Source organism: Scophthalmus maximus, chromosome 2 (assembly GCF_022379125.1).
Source record: "Scophthalmus maximus strain ysfricsl-2021 chromosome 2, ASM2237912v1, whole genome shotgun sequence".
In the NCBI taxonomy this organism is placed as follows: Eukaryota; Metazoa; Chordata; class Actinopteri; order Pleuronectiformes; family Scophthalmidae; genus Scophthalmus; species Scophthalmus maximus.
This window is the reverse complement of record NC_061516.1, coordinates 28614062-28634790: the sequence shown is the minus strand read 5'-3', so window position 1 is coordinate 28634790 and position 20729 is coordinate 28614062. Positions and strand designations below refer to the sequence as shown.

The following is a 20729-nucleotide window of genomic DNA, read 5'->3' as shown; positions in this document are numbered from 1 at the left end:
GGAGGAAATCAAAAGGCAGAGAATCAGTGACCAAAGTCGTTTGCGCCCAGCAGCAGCAATATACACCAGTCTGCAGCCGCCTGTCCCTGCTGCTGAATGGGCAACAGACGGGTCCTTTACCTCTCCTAATTCTACCACTTCGTTATTATTTTCTCGCCTTCATGGGCAACAGGTGCCTTTACAGAGGAACTGCTGTGCAGTCGACTGCACAGATAAATTTTTACCGCACAGGCTCACGCAATCCCCTGTTGACCCCCACAAAGTGGCAGCGGGAAAATAAGGAGGGGAATTTAACCACCAGTTGATGATCCGCCTGAGGAAAATAACCACCAATCTTCAGCCAAATGAGAAGGCATTAAGTAAAGTTCTTTCCTGAGAACTATCCCACAAAGAGGGCCTTCTGTTCACAGCCACTTCCAAGTGATCTTGTACATTTTAAGTGCAACATTTACTTCATATGTATGCAAAGGCCAAGTGTAGACGCAGGAGTAACACTGCCATGAAAATAAAAGGCCTGAGGTTTACTTGCGGCGACGTGGAATCCCAAAAAAACAAACAATGAAATTGTGCAAAAGAAATGTCAAACGATAAAGTACGCAGAGACTGTGTGATGCATGCAGAAATGCAAAAAGGTATGCATGGAAAAATGAGAGTGAAACATCGTAAACAGCGACAAAGCAACTCTTTCATTGCAATACAAATTTTCCTCGCAGAGCTCTTTCTTTTTTTTTTCTTCTTTCTCCCCTTCTCATCCCTTATATTTAGCAGTGAGAACTGAGGCATGTCCACAGAGGAAGAACCAGGCAGACAACCATCACTGAAGATGCCAACGCCACATCACAGGTAGGTACGGTTAATTAGTTTGCTAATTAGCTGTCTTGATATCAGTCTGTCATCCTCTGATATGGAGGATGTGCCCTTTACTTGTCTAAATGGGTACGATTTGACACCTGTCATCTGAGGGAAACCTGCAGCCTGAATCTAAGGCGGCGTTTTGATTCAATTTAACACAAGTATGCTTCCAGTATGGTTTATCTTTAATTCGTCATTATATATATTTCCCTGGCTTTCGGTGAAACGGCTTTGCTGCTACAAGGTCATTTTCCTGGAGTAAACACAGGGGAGGTTTGGTGGAAAAATGTCACATGAAAAGGCAAATTAAGTCTGCGTATCTGCACAGACCCAACTGGGTTGGACAGAACGCAGCTAGAAGCCCACATGAAGAGTGCTGTTGCAGTATGGGGGGGGGGGGCGCACAGCTTCCAGAGGTCTCTCCGGACCAGGGACCATGAAGTACAGCAGACAGAGGGGCATCAACTCGACAAATGACTCAGACTCTCACATGCCGAATGTCCCTTTGTCAACTTCGCTCCTGAAGCCCTTGACGACTTTCACTTTGACACTCCGCTTGCATGCTTGAATAGCAGAGGGAAAACAGAGGGCAGTCCATGCACACCCATAGAGACTGCCCCCTGTGGAAAGAGATGCCACAACTGATCGATAGAGAGAAAGAAAAAGAAAGACGGTGTTCAGAGGCGTTAAAGATAAAAAAATAAAATAAATGATTGTCACACATGGATGTGGAAGTGGGACGAAGCCAATGCCTGTAATTTTACGAGGCCTAGTTTCTGCTACCTCGGACTCAAACGCCGTTTCTGTTACGAACACCGGGGAGTCGCAGCACTCAGACCTGCTTAATTATTCTCTCTGTTCCGCTGTCAGGCAACTGTTTGACCATTAAAAAATGAACAGCACTGGATCACAAAGCGGTGAGCAGGCCGAGGATTTTGTTGCTTAATTGTGCTGTACTGTAGTGGGACAAATCCTAACAACGATAACCGGCAACAACTGATTATTATTATCATTGGATAGATTATTTTAAATAATTCAATCCACCTTTCAGCGACAAACAATTTTCTTTCGGGCCTCCCCTGAAAAAAATTAATTTGAATTAATCTTTTACAACATTAGGTAGTAGCAAGCTGATTTTGATGGTAGTGACTTCATTTGGATAAACAACTTCATTTTTAATCCGTGTTTTCCTGTATTATTCTGCATCAATTATGTGAATGCTTCCTTAAAAATATGAGCCAAACTGACGCGTGGCTCACTAAAACCTGCGAACCTGTATCTTGATATTCTTGCAAATATCAGACCATCATTGTTCTGGTTCCCACATGCAATATATATTGTTCCTCTTGGCCATGCAGGCAATACAAGCTGTGATGTTTAAAACATGCATTAATGGTCAAAAATGGTTGCATGTTACTCGGTGACGTGGCAGGTTTTTAAGTGGGAGAGAAGAACTCATTTTTTACATACTGCACACACAAAAATCAAGAGCATATTCCTGCCAGCGCAAATACTGCGGAAAATACTAGGTAAGCGATTTACATACATAATCCTCCAGAATCCAAAATTTTATTCAGGATAAAACAGTCTTACAGCAAACTATTGATAACGGAGTGTTCGTGCGGCCGGACAACACTGAAGGTGTTTTCTAAGGGGAACAGTGTGTGAGAGAGGGCAATATTGTGGTTTCACGAGTCATCACCAACAGAAAGAGGTAGAGGGATTTTATGAGTCTCTTAAGTTGTGCCAGCATCTTTCCGACCACATCCTTTGCCTCCATGCGGGCTACATCTTCCTCCTAGCACTGTGAGCTAACAGCCTTGCACCTGCAGTAAATTGAGATGTGAGCTTTATCTGTTGGTGTGTTTGGCCGGCGGCGCACACTGAGGGGAACTCGAGAATGCAGACTGAAAAGTGGAGGCGCCTCGGCTGAGGCGGGCCCAGAGGCCTGCTGGGAAGCCACTGTTCAACTTCTCATTACCTAGGTCACCCCGGGTTATCAGGCCGTACTCAGACTGGAGAGGTAGGCACTCAGCTTCACTCAACACACACACACACACACACACACACACATATTTCACCTTCCTGTCTGCCTCACACAGGCGAGCACTCACACCATTTATGGAGTATGAACCGTAAACATGGTGGTGGTTCCTGCGGCAGAGCCCACACAGAAAAATCTATTCAAAACACACACACACAAACACACACACACGCACACACACACACGCCCATACAAATGCTCTCCTGCTAAACACAAAAGGTTTGCCCAAACACATCCACCCACATCCAAACAGACAGGTTTAGCTTTTCCCTAAACATGAACACTGAACCCCCTGACACACACACACACACACACACACATACACACGCACACGCGCACGCACACGCGCACACACACACACACACACACACACACACACACACACACACACGCAGGCACACTAACACACACACACACACACAAACACACACACTTGGAGAAACAAGCACCTTTTGCTTCCTGCATGATGCATTGTGCGAGTGGTATCTGATGGTACCCTGAGTCACAGTCAAGCTGCATTGCAGAATGGCAGAGCAAACACACGCACAGACGGAAGGAGAGGGAGAGGGGACGGAATGGGTGTTTAAGTAAAGTGCCACTGGGCAGGTGCAGTGCTTGAAAAAGAAAGAAATAGAAATAGAAAGAGAGAGAGAGAGAGAAAATCAGTGATGTTACAGGGGGTTGGGTGGTGGAAAAATATGGAACATGTAAGGCAAGGAATGTAGCAACAATAAAAGAAAAGTGGTGAACAAGCAGAGAGGAAACACTAAGACAAAAAACACACACAAAAAAACCGTGGTAAAACATTTGAGAAAGGGAACAAAGGAAGATGGAAAGTTAGAAAGTGACGGTGAATTCCAGCACATTCCTGCGACGGAACTCAATTTTTATGATAGGTCCCATGTTGAGGGTGTCAGATTTGCGGAGTTAACCCGGGTTAATCTACTGTGTGAGTGAATGGTGTGTGTGTGTGTGTGTGTGTACTGTAAATGGGATGGGGAAGGGAGACCTTGCCCCAATCTAATCATATGGTAGAGCAGGAAAAGTAGTGTGCATTTATCTCAGAATGCACAGTTTATCTCAGAATGCACAGTTTCCCTCTTCTCTGTGCAGCGGCGCCAGTGTCGACAAACCTGCACTGCACTCCACTCATATACTCTGCAACTGCTGCATTGAATCCACCTTCGGGTCTGGCCAGTGAATGGAACTCCCGGCGGAGACGTGCGGTTCGAGGGGACGGAGGGTCAAAGTGCAGAGAGGGAAAGAGCGAAGGGAGGCGAACCTACAACTTCATAGAGTTCATCTGCAACCACATCTAAATAAATCATCCCATCAGACACAGCCCTGAGCAACGTCACATTTTGCCTTTGCTGTTTCCTTTTCGGCCCCATTTAGCTCCCAGACACATTCTCTCTGTCTCAGAGACTGTCTGTTTTGTTTTCTCCTCTCCCTCACCTCTTTTGCTGTCCACTCCCCCCCCCCCCCCCCCCCCCCCCTCTCTCTCTCTCTCCCCCTCTCGTGCTCCTTCCCTTTTTCTCAGCCGTTAACAATGGAGCAATTCATGTGGCCACACTTTGGAACATGGCGCGGGGGGGCTTCACTCTCTTTTCTTCTCCGCAGCTCTTTTATGAAAGCAGAAACATCATTTTCTCAACCCAAGCGCCGCCCCGGCATGACCCCCGAGCTGAGCTGAGAAGACTCAAGTGTCATTCTCGATGACCTCCCTGCAGACCTCTTACACCTCCTGCTTCTCACCCTCCACTCGACCCCCCCTACCCCTTCCACTCTATCAATGCAGTCGTCATAAACCTTTTACATTGTACACCACTCTGTGATGGTTTCGTGTCAATACCCAAAAATGAAAGCTATTACTTCTGTGAAAAACTTAAAAGCTATCAACTGCGTCCCAGACGCCGTGTGTCCATCTGCGTGTTGTCTACCGTTGTACCTGCTCTGGGCGGCGGATCGGACGGCTCCAACATTTCCCAGATTCCACAGGGGCAACCCGAGCCGCGCGCGGACCAATGCCGGGCACACAGGTGCAGCCAGGGGGTGGGGGTGGGGGTGGGGGTGGCGGGGGCAGACAAGGGCGGGTGTGTGTGCAAGTGTGTATGTCTGTGCGAACATGAGAATATTGAGCGGAGGCGGGGGTGAGAGTGTGCAGACGGGTGTGAGCGCCGCGGCCGTGGGAGACGCGACGGAAAAGGAAAATGGGGAGATGGAGAGAGCGAGCGGGAGACAAAAGGGCGAGGCGGGATTCCAAGTGATGAAGCATCGAAACAAACACATAAGGACAAAGAGAGAGCCAGAACATGGACAGATTGCAACTGCACAAATGTGGAAAAAAATGAAGTGCAGCATAAAAAAAGACTGGAGGGTGACTAAGAGGGAAGGACAATGAAGTTGGCTGAGAGTACAAACTACACTAACATGAAATCAGCGTGAAGGATTCGCTCAAAACTCTCCTCAACTTTGACCGACTCCGTCCTCTGAGGGGGCTGAGGTGTCCTTGAGCTAACCACGACCTGGTGCGAGCAGGAAGCCGAGGGGAGACAGCAAAGGACTGATCTATTAGGGAATAATAAACGACGGCGGCATTCGGTTCTGTGGCGGGGGAGATTTATCGCGGGCCTTGTGCATAAAGCTGTCTGCACTAATCTCATGGTATACACAGCATAATCACACAGACAGGGGCCCTGAGTCCACCCACCCCCGCCGCCTCGCTCGCCTCTTTTTTTTAATGTACACACGCTGTCAGACGCACGGCAGGGGAGCACGCACACTAAAGAGTAGCAAACCGATCGGCTACGGGAGGAATACATACTCCATAGGGCAAGCGAGCACGCACACATACACACACACACACACACACACACACACACACACACACACACACACCCGCTGAGCGGCAGCACCTGCAGGCCATCTAGTAGCTGTCTAAAGCAAATCCGCTGGGTCTCATTTGGTGGAGAGGTGCTTTCCAAAGAATGCCACAATGAGCAAAGACACGCACCCACATACTCAGCGGAAAACCTCCATTTTGAACATGTCACTTAAGCCCACATGGAATCTTTAAACAAGTGTGAATTTCAGCCAATTCTGCACCATAAATAACCCCCCCCCCCCCAATGCATTTCATGCCATTGACTTGCTTTAAGAGTTTCTCTGTGAGGAAAATAGATCTAAAGATTTGGAAATGTAAAATCATCTCACCCTACTGACAGGCCGTTTTACCCACGTTAAGGCAAATATTATTTCAAGCCGCAGCGCTGGATTAAATCACTTGCTACGATGGACATTTTTTCACGGGGCACCCACAGAGAAGGGGCTGCAGTGGCTATCATTTTCCAGTGTGCTGCTGCAGCAATCAGCACCCCTGTATGCTGTGTCGCCCAGAAACACCAGAAACTGAATGTAACGTAAAACATATGGTCAGAAGTGTATAAAACATGAATTCCACTCGGTCTTTGACGGCGTATTTGTCTGAGCAGCAGCTTCATCGAGTTGACCCGCTGCGCTCTGAACGTCTCGGCCACATCTTCTGTCTGCCGCTCCGTCTGATGGGATCATGATAAAGGATTCAGCTTTTAAATTTGACTCCTGCTGTGTTCATTTTTTTTCTTGACCCGATCTTTGATCAGTTCTGTAATCGAATAGGGCTTTTTCAGAGCTGGTGCGAGCCTGTTTGAAGCCCATTTTGCAGGTTAAACTTGAGCTGTTGCGTTAAAAAAAATTCTATTATCATCCGTAATGATGGTGTGAGGCCATATTTCTATGGAAAAAAACGGAATAATTTTATTTTTAATAATCCCCACTGATTTTAGTAACAATCAAAGTCTAAGGAAATTATCTAATGCCCTTATTATCTTTGGCAGAGTATTTGTCACTTTAAACTGTTCTAGGAATTAATAACCAATCTGTCATAATTTATTTGAATCTTGGCATTATCTTTGCATGATCCCATCAGTGCAAAGGGCGGACAGACCGTTTTAAAATATCCATAATCATTATTACTGTCTTCATTAAAGAACCATACACCCTGGAGAAAGTGGTCTTTGACAGTGTCTATAGAGCTGCAGAGAGAGAGAGAGAGAGAGAGATACATTTGTATGAGACAGATTGAGGCGGCGACAGAGGGGTATAGACCGAGCTTCAATGTAAATTGATGAGAGTTTGAGTCTCTCTAGAAGGCATGGCCCAGATACCTCTGAACATTTCCTGTTACGGAGGAAATGGTGGAATGGTGTCCAACCTAAAACCTCTGTTCAGTAAATGAGCATCGCTTTAGTTAGCAGAATAAAAAGCTGCTCGCAAACATACAATTTCCGTCAACGTGTTTATCCCCCTCAATGCCGCTGCAGCACGGATAGGTCAGACTAATGCTGTGCACTGCAGCCAAACCTTCCACAAATATGTCAGAATTGAAATGTCAGGTTGAATGTAAAACGCCAGGCACTTTAGTTTCAGCGAAGTGGCGCACGTGCCGCTGCAGTGACTTCCAAGCGGAGAAGAAAAATAATGAATCGAGAAGAAGCTCGGCCTTCACTTGCATGTGGCTACGTTGAAGTAAAAACGGAGGACTTTGTTCAGGTTAGGTGAAAAGCTCAGGCTCCGTCCACACTTAGATTCAATTATTAATCGTTTATGACCTTTTCGTGATTGACATGATCCGGACTTATTTATCTATTTCCGGTCAAAGTTACTTTTAGTTGTATCATTCTGCTTTACTCTACTGCACTTACTTATACCATGGAGCTGGCAACCGTGCTAGGAAAAGACAGCAAGGGAAAGAGCGTCACGGGTCCAGTGGAAACCCCATGCCCTCGCCTTGCAAGAGCATTGAATTAACTAAATTCCGCTTAGGGCTCCGATTTGGCCAGAGGCGGCACAGAACATGACTTCAAATTAATGCTAATGTGGCTCCGTCTTTGCTGAATATGGTAATTGGCAACTCTTTTGCGAACATGCTCGCCATAACAATAAGGAGATAAAACTGTGCTGCGAGGTTTACATGGGTTCTGTTGGCCAGAAATCAATTAAGCGGCTTTAAAGCCAAATATGTGAAAAGGAAAGGAGGGAGAAACCAAGCGTTAAAGGGTTACACAGGACCAAAAAAGAGGAGAGACAGGAGGAGAGATAGGCCGACTATGAAGAGCATTGTGAACAAGGAGAGAGGAGCAGAAGGTTGACGTGAAGTCAGCGAACACTGGAAAGCCCTCAGGAATGTTGGTGGTGAGAAACGACAACAGCGGTAATGGTTTCCATATGATGAGAGAGGGAGAGAGAGAGAGACAGAGAGAGACAGAGAGAGAGAGAGAGAGACAGAGAGAGGGAGAGGGTTGGGGATGAGAGACAAAGGAGGTGGGGAGGAGAAAGGTAGAGTGACACTGATGAGGCTTAGGAGGCAGAAAAAGAGAGAAAGAGAGAGACGGGAAGTGGGAGTCAGCAGGTAGGGATGCTGCAGAGCCTTGTTTGAATAGTTAGTTGGCATCGAGGGACTTTGAAGGTAACTCTGTCCTTGTCATCACACACACACACACGCACGCACGCACGCACGCACGCACGCACGCACGCACGCGCTGCTGTCCGGAGGCGGTCCAGAATGCTGCAGCGTCGGTGTCACATCCAGTACATATCACAGCCGGCGTAACCGCAGAGACACGGGATGGAGGCACGCTAGATGCTTTGGCATTTACAAATAGCACACAATCGCACACACGCACACACACGCACACACACGCACGCACACAGAGTGAATGTCCCTTGTTGCCGTGCTCTTGCTGTGTTCAATACATTCCAATACAATACAATGCAGCAGATGAGCGTATCACATTAAGCTGAAACTTAGCTGCACCATGAAGACAAACTAGAACTGACTAACCAACTATGGAGACAGACTTATTCTCCTCTTTGAACAAAGCTGAACAATGCAGCCATATTCAGGTCAACAGAAACTTTTCTCGAGCAAACACCTCCCTCCCTCCCTCTCTCTCTCTTTCCTCCCCGTCTTTCTCATTTGCATCCTTGTTCCTGTTTCTTCCTTCCCCCCCATGTTTCTGCTCCTGCATCTCCAGCTCAGAACTTTTGTTTGCAGCTTCTTTTTCGACTCCTCCAAACATTCACCAGAAGTCCCTTCTAGACATTTTTCCTTTACATTCGTTCACTTGTGTCTTCCCCTTGCTCTATTTCTCCCTTCTCCACCCCTGCATGCCTTTCGTCATTACCGCCTCAGTTTTTTCTAAAAAACAAATCAAATGTCAACTCCTCACTTGTTCAAAAGTGCTACAAAAATCAGACAACGCAAAAACTAACGCCATGAGAATTGCACCACAATCACGTATTCACTTACAATGCACTTTAAAAATGCCCTTTGGTCAAGTGTTGTTTATTTCAAAAATGTGTTTTAATATTTGTTCAGGTATTATATTTAATGTTTTACTTTGGATCATGTTTGTTTTTTTATAATAACTATTACTCAACAGAATCTCATGGTGTTTTTCAGCTTCGTAACAATGCAGATTTTTTCAGATTATCTCACGGGCTGTTTAATTGTTTAATAATCAACCCATAAAGAAATGTTTAGTCAAAGACAACAGAGTTGGAAACTGGTTTTCTTTTAACAGGCATGATGCATTAATCACAAAACCAAGTATTCTTTATGTCTGCAACTATTGGTGAGTTTCATTATTGATTATTTCAGTCTTTTAGTCAATAAAAAGACAGAGACTAGTGGGCCATCCAAACAGATTTGTGCAACTAACAGGTCAAAAGCCAAAGAAAAAAATATATGAACTACATATACGACATTGTTGTCTGTTTTTGTGTCTGAAACCATTGAAGGGCTAAATTGTGGCACGTTGTTTTTCTCCTTGAACATTTTTTGCAGTGTCTTCAACCGGTTAGTGTTGCCAGTGCTTTCATGCTTCCGTCTCAAAATGAACTTGTTGACATGCACTAACCGGCAGCCGTAAAAGCCACAGTGGAGACGAACTTGATGGCTTGCTCCCCAAAGCAGCCAAACCATTCCTCTGGGTGACCATGTGAACCCAGGATCATACTTCTGACTTCCTCCCTCACCGCTACAGCACTCCCCCGTCTCTTTCTTTTTTCCCCCTGTCCTCACTCCTAAACCATCTGAGGCCATTATTTCTACTTGCTCCTGTATCTCTTTTCCTCTCACCTGCCCCCCACTCCAACCGCCTTCCTCCCCCTGTTTTCAGCGTGTACTCTGGATGATTTGCGGCAGGCTGGATTGGTCCCATTAAGGTGGTGCGAGTGGAGGTGTGTGGCGATGGAGCACCGCGGGTCCTGACAGCTCGGTTTGTGTGCATGTGTGTGAGTGAGAGAGAGAGAGAGAAAGAGAGAGAGGGGGAGATTGAGAGCCCCTCGCCAAAAGACCCAAAGACCCTTGAAACACACACACACACACACACACACAGACACACACGCACACACACACCGAGACACACACACACACACACACACAAATACACACAGACACACACACACACACACACACACACATACACACACACACACACACACACACACACACACACACACACACACACACACACACACACAAACATACGCACATGCTGAACTCCTCCCTTTAACTCCCAGTGAGGTCTTTAGTGGGTTTAAATATACAACTTATGATGACATGTATATATATATATATATATATATATATATATATATATATATATATATATATATATATATATATATGTATAGACACACACACACACACACACACTCACATACATGGCTAGTGGCAGCTGGTGTGTATAGCTGCTTTGTGAAAAAGTCTTTGAGCTTCAACTCATTCACTCCCACTACCTCACTAATTTAATTAGGTCACCCAGAGCTCTGGAGGAATGAAGGTTATAACGCATGCAGTGGCTCTCATTCACATTCTTTATGCCACACACGCATACGCATACGCACGCGCACGCGCACGCACGCACACACACACACACACACACACACACACACACACACACACACACACACACACGCACACACACGCGCGCACACACACACACAGAGAACGAGCACCATCCAAGAGTCGCCCCTTGGGGAGTGAAGGCGTGAGGTGAGACACTGACCTGCCACAGTGTGGGTCACTTACATTTCCAAAGGCTCCCCGTATATGTGTGTGTGTGCATCCACATGAGTTCATGCATGTAGACGCTCTCCCGAGGGCCCCCCTCCCTCCCCATCTCTGAATGTGTGTGTGTGTGTGTGTGTGTGTAGGCTCAACTTTGCTCTGGAGGGGCCACAGGGAGTCCTGAAAGTCTGAAACTCTAGCTAAAGGTGACTCAACTTAAGCTCAGTCAGGCCACAGTGTCAGGAGAGCAGTGTAATCCATAGGGGGCCCCTGGGGGCCACCAAGTATGCAGCGCACTCCTGGGACATATCTGCTTTTATCAAGCTGCTGAGTGTGCGAGCAAAAGAACATGCAAATAATTCTTGCATCTATCTAAGACTCAAAGGGATACGACCGCAGTTACTCTACTGTCGATCCCTCTCACTTGTGAGCAAATGCCATGAAAACTTCTTTCGTTTCTCTAAACATGTCAATCTTCAGAAATATTTAGTAACCTTGGCTCCCAAAATTAAAAAAAAAACAATCTGTTGGAGAAGTGACTTTGTGGAGACTTGTAGTCACTCCGAGGTTACCGGACAACCAGCAGAGACTCGTCCAATAAATAATCCAGCATATAACCCCTTGTAAAACTTCCCGCCTTATAGATAAGACTACTTTATCTATACTTTAGCTTCATATTCGCTGTACAGTCATCACAGTGGTATGAATTTTCTCATCTAAAGTAAATAGCCACATTTTCCAAGGCGTTCCATGAATCGCGGTTGTTTATGTTGAAGAATTCCAGTTGAGGTTGTTTTTTTTTCTCTCCTTATCCTTATCCTCAACTTTCAATCGTTCATTCCTATGTGTTCGAGTGACATAAGAAATTGCTCCAGTATTTGTTTGGGTTAACGATGAGGTTCATTTATGTTAAAGGAAATATTATACCCCAAGGAAGGTCTTCAGAAGGATGTTAGTCCAAGAATGTGTGTGTGTGTGTGTGTGTGTGTGTGTGTGTGTGTGTTTGCTGTGCGTAGCCCAATAGGGGCCTTGTGTATCTGTAGCAGGGCTTAATCCACCATTCGAAATGGGAACCTGGCTTCCATTCGGTTTCCCCACAGGCTCCGAGCAGCGCTACCCGACTCCCAGACTGTCAGCTACTCCGACTCCAGTGGAACGCATCTTGAAACGATTTGGGGCTCAAACCCTTTGCTGCTCCCCCCCCCCCCCCCCCTTTGGCTCTCCAAAGCCCCCCCCCCCCGCTTTCGGCTGAAGGAAGCTTTAAGGGCTTAGGGGAAAGCGCTGGAGCGGCAGTCCCGGCTCGACCCAGGGGTTGTGCAGCCCCGCGGTAAAATCAACAGTTAGCCGCCGGAGGACGATAGAGTCCGAGCAGCCGGGGAGGGAGGTCCGCGTCCAAGAAAGTAGGACAGACCGGGTCTAGGGCGAGCTGATGGCTGCCTCAATTGCAAACAGACACAGATAAATGCAATCACACACACAAACACACACACACACACACTCACACACACACACACACACACACAAGCCCCCAGGTCATCAAAAATCCTATTCACTCCCGTCAGGATATTGAAGTGTGTCATGCCAATATTTCAGCGCTGATAGCTTTGCCAGTGTGTGTGTGTGCGCCTGTTGCAGTGTGTGGGTGTGTGCTTGAGCACATCCTCGTGTGTACTTCGCCACTTCTCTCCCACTTTATTTTCTAAAGAGTGGCTTTTTCAAAAGTCACCCGGGTATTTTCAAGGGGGCCCGTCTAATTCATGCCGGTGAAGTGTTTTAAAGTTCCATTCCCCGTTTACCTGCGGGGCCTGAAGAACACACAACGCCTCCTCCCCTCCCCAGTCCCCAGCCTCCTCCACCCGTACTTTTATCGAAACTTCTTTCCTTTTTTTGTCCTTCACTTTCCTCCTGTCCCCCCCACACCTGTCTCTTTCCTGCTGCACTCTTTCTTTACATCCTTTTCTTATCCCTTCTCCCTCCCCATCTCCCACCTGCTCTCCTTGCTTCATCCATCCCTCATCCTCTGTCACTCTTGCTCTCTCTGCCTCTCATAGTGTTTGAAGCAGAGTGTTTGTCTCTAGGGCTGGATGATTGACAGCTGAGAGAGAGCCAGGCAGCTCTCTGGTGACAGATAAGGACTTTGGCTCTATTACTCACTGGGTCCCACACGCGCGCGCGCACACACACACACACACACACACACACACACACACACACACACACACACACACACACACACACACACACACACACACACACACACACACACACACACACACACACACACACACACACACACACACACACACACACACACACACACACACACACACACACACACCATGGGTCTCATGATGCTCCCACAGTTCAGCGGGGAGCAGACAAACCTATTTGCATTAGGAAGCAGCGTGTAAAATAAATAAAGAATCGGATGAATCGAGGAATAAATAGACAGGAGGCACTGCTGGGGATGAGTATGACTGATTTGCAGAGTGTGTGTGTGTGTGCGTGCATGTGTGTGCATGTGTGTGTGCGTGTGTGTGCGTGTGCATGTGTGTGTGTGCGTGTGCGTGCTATCTTTTTCAAGCTCTGGGCTCCCGAGTGGGGAGAGCGGCAGTGCAGCAAAAGTAACACCCTGCACACCCTGTTGAACACGCACACAAACACAGTCAAATATACATGAAAAGATGCTACAAAGCCCAAATTATTATGGTAATGAAAAATGAAAGGATCTAAAAATACGGATTCCATTCCTCCCTTTGTTTCGGGGGAACTCCGGAGAGACCGCTGGCTGACAATAAGAGAGGGAAAGAGTGAGATGGAGAAAGAGAAGGAAAGAAAAAATAGTTTTTCCTCCTCCGCTACGCTGAGGACATCTCCCTCTACAGCCACCCAACTATCTGGATTGCAACATGCTGCTGTCTTCAAAGGAAGAAACTGGATTTGGTGCAGCTGGTTCAGATTGGGTGCATGTTTTTATGTTCTTTGTGAAAAAATAGAAAGACTTGTTGAGTGACAGCTAAGAGTGAGAGGAGGATGGCGGGAAAGAGAGGCAGCTGGCGCACAAACAGGTGCAACATCTAAAACTGAGAGGAACAGCAGTGCAAGGACAGGAAAAGAGAGCAAACACAGAATTAGAGAAAAACATGGAGAGTTCAGTACTTATATAAGTTTGTGCAAAGGTGAAAATTATGCAGAATTTTTTTTTTTTGGGGGGGGGGACTGAGATGCAGAGCTGGGATCAGGGAGCGATGAAGAGATGGAGGGATGGATGAAAGACTGTAAAATGTCTTGCTGAGTTACAGGTGTGTGTGTGAGTGTGTGTGTGTGTGTGTCAGGCAGACACGGGGAGAAAATGGTGGGAGAGACGGAGAAAAAGACGCGCAAGAAATAACTAGGCCGACCCCCGGCAGAGGAGTGTGGCAGGTGAGGGGACGAATGGAGGAAAGGCAAAGCAGAAAAGATGGATGGACGGCGAGGCAGGGGGCGTGGGGATGAGGGAGGGCAGGATTGGAGGCAAGGACGCGGTGACATAGCAGGGAAAAAGGAAAAAAGAAAAAGAGAGAAAAGGCTAAGGCATGACTAAAGCAATGGCAGGCTCAGCATGCGGGAACGATGGAAGAAAAGAGAGGAGGGCAGCCCGGAGGACAGAGGTTTAAAAGTGAGAGAGGGGAGGAGGAGGAGGTGACAGAGATAGACGCAGAGCATGAAAATGGCCTTTGTCATCGCTTCTCAAACACAGAGCCGGAAGACAAAGGGAGCGTGAGTGCGAGTTGCTTTCTCCAGCATCTCTTAGATGACAATAGCCAATTGTCTCCTCATCAGAGAGAGAAGCGCGAAGAAAGTACAGAACATAGTGTTCTTCATGTCTCTCCCTCCTCATTCAGTCCCCCCCATATACATACTGTATATAGTATATATATATATAGTACAAACCCCCCCAAACACGGTCTCTCTCCCTCTGCATGCCATGGATCTAAACCCCTCTAACTCTCTGTTAATGGGAGTCCAGCTGCATGTTGGGGACGGGACCTCCGTACCCTTCCTCCCCATTTCGGGGTTAGAGGTTAAGGGTCACGCTTGAGTGCTGATGGTGCATCCAGCCGCACAAAGCAGATTAACACAAGCGTAGATACAGGGGCGAGCAGTGGTATGTCGCCCCGCTCGCCCTCCCTCCCAGCGTGCTCCCAGGCCTCCGCCTCATTGGCCGAGGCAGCATCATATGTTGCAGGTTGCGCCAATGGGAGGTCACGGCCTCCATTGAGCGTGCGGTCAATGGTCAAACCACCTCTTGCCACGGGCAGTGATGTCACTGGCGAGTTGGTATTCATTGCGGACTAATTGCAGAAAAACGTGGCCGTTATGGCCTGATTCTTTGTTTGCTGTGAGACTGTTATGTTTGCCATTTACAGTAGTGGATACTTCTCTCTGCCATATACACATTTATCTTATTATCCATTGGTAGTGTAGCTGAGGCACAGTGGGAAACTTGTTCTACTCACTGATCTTAAAAATCTGAAGAGTGTTTAACTCATAATGAATATCATTCTGTCATCTAGTGTGACCACACCGTGGCATCAGATATAAAGATAAGACTAAAATCGCTTAATAGTCTGTGCTATCAGCTTAAATGATTCAACGGTTTAATATTTTTTTATCTCCTTGTCCTATGACCTTGCCAACCTGGGGCCACAGAGGCTCAATGCTGTTCAAAAGTCATTTCATAAAATGATGTGTAAAGAGGATTAATGTGAAGGCTACTGTTGAATAATCTGATTTTTTTTTATTAAATTTACAATCCCAAAAAGCAGGAACTCATCTAGAACCTAGCAAATGAAAATTCACTAAATTGTACATAATCCAAACTGTTGCTGGTTCAGTTTCACCTGACAAATTAATTCATCAGTGAAATATTTCAGAAGCACAAATTTGATTTTAAATTAACACGACACTCCTCATACGTACAGTGAGTACATCAGATCAAAACTTCAATCTTCTTTCACCCCAAAAGGTCCATCTCGTAGCTGTCTTTTGATCATATCACATGGTCTTCAGCATACAGTCTTTACCTATGGAAATGTAGATATTTCATTTTGTACTCTAAGGGCTTAAGGAGACTTGGAAATTTGACCTTCTTCCATCATTCATTTGATCTCCTTAATCTTCAAAAAATATCAAATTTCATTTGAGCAATTTCTGTCAAAACTGTCCAAACAAATGAAAAAGCATCTGCCAGCATGGTAAAAAAATATTTCAACCCCTTTCCAATAGAGATTTGCCTACAAATGTTTTTACTTTTATAAGAATTTTCTCTGAATTAGTGTCAGTATCTTGTAACAGGAAAGGCTGCTGCACTGGAGTCAAGAAAAATAACTTGATTTTGCAAAGTAAGTGAAACAAGTCCATTTTTTTTTTATTGGAAACTCATTGCAGCACTGGCAGACTGTATCAGAATGTATGGACTTGATTAGAGACACACACAGAAAATCACTTCATAAGGAGATTTTCTTCGTGTTAAAAAAAAAAGTTCAAAGAAAAAATGCATCCAAAGAAAGAATGCAGAACAATAACAGACGAATTTTGACGTCCTTCATTCCACTGTTGATCAGTGTGTGAGGTCCTCCTTCTGATCTGGCATCCGTGGGCCGCTCTGCCAGTGTGTTTAGAAGTGTTAAATGCCCCCCTGACCTGCTGCAGTCTGTTATTAGGCCGACTGAATGCCAGGTCTGCTAACACTGTAGTCAACACCCACGCATGGCAACACACACACACACACACACACACACACACACACACACACACACACACACACACACACACACACACACACACACACACACACACACACACACACACACACACGCACGCACGCACGCACGCACGCACGCACGCACGCACGCGCGCGCGCACGCACGCACACACGCACACACGCACACCCGACGGGCACTCAGCGGAGGGTGAATAGCCACTGATCCTTCTCTTCCTTACGCCTTATCAGTGAGTCGCGTTCCGCCTTAGCCATGCATACTGTACAGTCATTAATCATGATTCTCATTAATTATCTATGCACCCGGCTGGCTAATTAACACATCAGCTCAAGCAGAACTAATGCTGCATGCTAGTTCACCTCCCACTCACGCCCGACACTCGCCAACCCCCCCCACCCACACACACACACACACACACACACACACACACACACACACACACACACACACACACACACACACACACACACACACACACACACACACACACACACACACACACACACACACACACACACACACACACACACACACACACACACACACACACACACACACACACACACCCTGCGAACCACCTCCGACTGGGGCTTCTTCCACCAGACCTCGGCTCCAGTCGGCGACGAAGAGGGAGCAGATCTGTGAGGCGAGGCTTTAATGTGACAATATCATTGGAGGAGAGCATCAAGAACAACCGGCAGCTGCAGATTAAATAGAACAAAAAAAATCTACAATACATTACTGGTCTGTGATGTGTTAATGTCTTGTGTTGCGATGTTAGGCCGAGCCATTTTTCCGCCTCTTGTCGCGTCAACATAAGTCAGTGGTTTGTGCCGGTCCATCTCCCTGAATGTATATTCGACGGCGACTAATGAATGGCCATAAAGCTGAATTAGTCCGTATGTGCAGGTGGGTATTCACAGTATAGTGTTGGAATAGGCTGAATGGTCTTGCAATACAATGATTTGCCTCTGACAGATGACTCCCTCGAACACATCCTCAGATCATTCATTGAAGCTCACTGACGCCAGGATTTGTGCAGTTGACCTTGAAGAAATGTCTTGACAATGCTAACCTTCGAACTTTGGTCCTGGCTGGCCGGCCTGCTAGCCCTTAGCCTGACTATTTTGCAGGAGTGCACTGAGAAACTTCTTCTTTGCCACTCAGGGCTTAAGGAAATAAACATCACTATTAGGGCTGCTACTTAGAACTATTTTCATTACTGATCAACTAATCAATTGTCTTTCATAACCTGTTAGTCTACAAAATATATGTGATGTCTTCAAAAAGCTAATTTTGTGCGATTATCAGTCGAGAAAGCAAAATAATTTCAATGTACAATTGAAATTATTTGAAACACAACAGCAGCAAACACGTTTCAGATGCGAGGATCAGAGAATTCTTGGCCAGTTGTTTATTATTTGACTATTAAAATGTGCTGTCAGCACAGCATCTATTTATCATTTCAGCACTGGTTTACATCTGGATCTCTGCAGTGTCGTGTTTCTATCCTGATGTGTCTGCACTCCACTGCTCTACTCATTCACTTTTCTTCAATAACTTGTATTGCCCGATATCACCGATGACGGATACCAAGAACTAAATATTACATTTTTCATTGGGGGTGCCAATAATGAAGATGTGAGGTGATGGACGAAAACACACAACATCCCAGTGTGTGGACCCTGAAAAAACTAAAACAACTTTAACCACCTGACATTTTTTTGTTCTTGGAGAAGACTGGACTAACATGCGTCCCCGGGTGACCGGATACAAATTTTGCAAAAAAGAAATGACCCTGGTATTTATTTGCAAATAAAGTGGGTGAGTGAGATCCGATCCCAAGTGGTCACATCAGATCCACGTGGAGATGAACTCCAATCGCGGGTGGGAACTCATGTACTTTGAGCTGACCACTTGTGATCGGCTCTCCGGAGACACGTGCCAGCGTCAGGTACGAACAGGTCCGCAGGTGACGAGCAGCGAGACAGGAGAAGTGCCACGTCCTGCTGGGATATCTGGCCTCTCCGTGTGGTTTATATGCTGGTCCAGCTCCCACAGTATTTACTCCACTTAATCTCCCACAAGGCCTTGGGCGAGAGTGAGATATGTGCCTGGGGGTAAAACGGAGGGTAATTCACACCCAGACATGGAATTATTATGTTTCCATGCATGAAGCATCTGAATAATTTACAGCGACCAATGGCTTAACATTACTCATCCACCAAATCCACACGTGTGCGCGCACGCACACACACACACGCACGCACACACACACACACACACACACACACACACACACACACACAGGTCTGGAGCCGCCCAGGCTGTATGCAGAGATTTAGTCATCGCCCTCGCCTCACCAATCTCTCAGTGGTGCATCACTGAATACAGCCCCCCTCGTCTCATCCCTTCTGACAGGCTGTGCAGCATATAATTATGTCCCCCCTGAAACCAAGGCGGTAATCTCACACACTTGTCTGGCCATTATTATGGGGGGCTCTGGCTTCTTGCTGCCCACACCCTGCCTTCCCTCAACCTCTCTCACGCAGCAACTTGTCCTTTCAGCTGAGCTCTGTGGCCCAAAATCCCGGATGAAAGAGAGAACGAGAGAGAAAGAGCCGCCCTGACATTCACGAGATTGCTCGTTAAGAAAGAAGGGAGGGGGGGGGGGGGAAGGAGAGAGGAAGGGAGGTGAAAAATGGAGTAGCTGTAATTGGGAGGTTTTTGAAAAGGAGAGAAAGAAGAGACAGAATTAGGTTTCCATCTCGGGGCTGTCTGAAAGTGTGCGTGCGTGTGTGTGTGTGTGTGTGTGTGCGTGCGTGCGAAGCAGATACAGAAGGCACTAAATATAAGGTGAGAAAATGACTTGCTGGATTACTCAGGAGGTGCTAAGGTCAGACACACCTATCAATCAGGTTCAAACAAAGGGCCGAGTCTGGCTACCTCCACCTTCATCCCTCTCCTGCAACAGCTCCCTCCGTCTCTCCTCTGAGACAAAGAGAACGCTTTACAGTTACAGGCTTCAGGAGACTATTTCCTCCCAGTGCTTGTAGCTGCTGCTGCGCTGTCAGCAGGCCCATTATAGAAATGCATTTCATTGGCATTTCACTTTTTGTTGGGCAGGGAGGCTCGCGAGCGGCTTCAAAACCCCAGACGCGTCCTGCTGAGACAGCTCGGTTCATGGCAAGTGTGGACTTCTTTCTGCATGTGGATGAAAAATGTTTACCCTTTTCCCCCCACAATATTCAGCCTCGAGGAGTGAGACGGAGCACATTTTCAAGCGTTTATTTTCTCTTTGAGCGACTGGAAACTTTTTCAGCACATAATGCATGCTAATAAATGTACAGAAACTGATATCCCAGTGTCTGAATGAACAAGCCACCCCAACTAAGACCGTGTGTGGCTGGAAAGCGTGGGGCTTTGCATTTCTTAATGTGCAACTATGTGCCAATAAATGTGTGTATGCGCGTGTGTGCGTAAGTCGGTGTAATCCCTCGCTATGGGACGCCCTTCCTTCTTCCTGTGCCAGATGAGGAGATATTCTGCCAAAATTGACGGGCAAGTGGGCTGCCAACTGCGAACATACACTCTCAACCATGCACCGAAATCACACGCTGGCATGTGATGCATACATATAGGACACGACACAAAACACACACACACACACACACACACACACACACACACACACACACACACACACACACACACACACACACACACACACACACACACACACACACACACACACACACACACACACACACACACACACACACACACACACACACACACACACACACACACACACACACACACTTGGCTGAATGTAATGCGGGCAAGTTTGTTCTAGTGTATAGGTCTGGAAGAAAATGGCGGGGGATTAGGGAGAGAGCCCACAGAGAGGTAGATGGAGGAGCTACGGGAGGGATGGGAGGATGGAGATGAAGAA

General features: G+C 46.7%; 1 protein-coding gene across 1 annotated transcript in view; it reads right to left on the bottom strand.

Moving 5' to 3' along the window:
- Positions 1-20729, bottom strand: part of efnb3b (ephrin-B3b) — a 75992-nt gene that overhangs the window by 37236 nt on the left and 18027 nt on the right. The gene's annotated exons all lie outside the window — the stretch shown is intronic.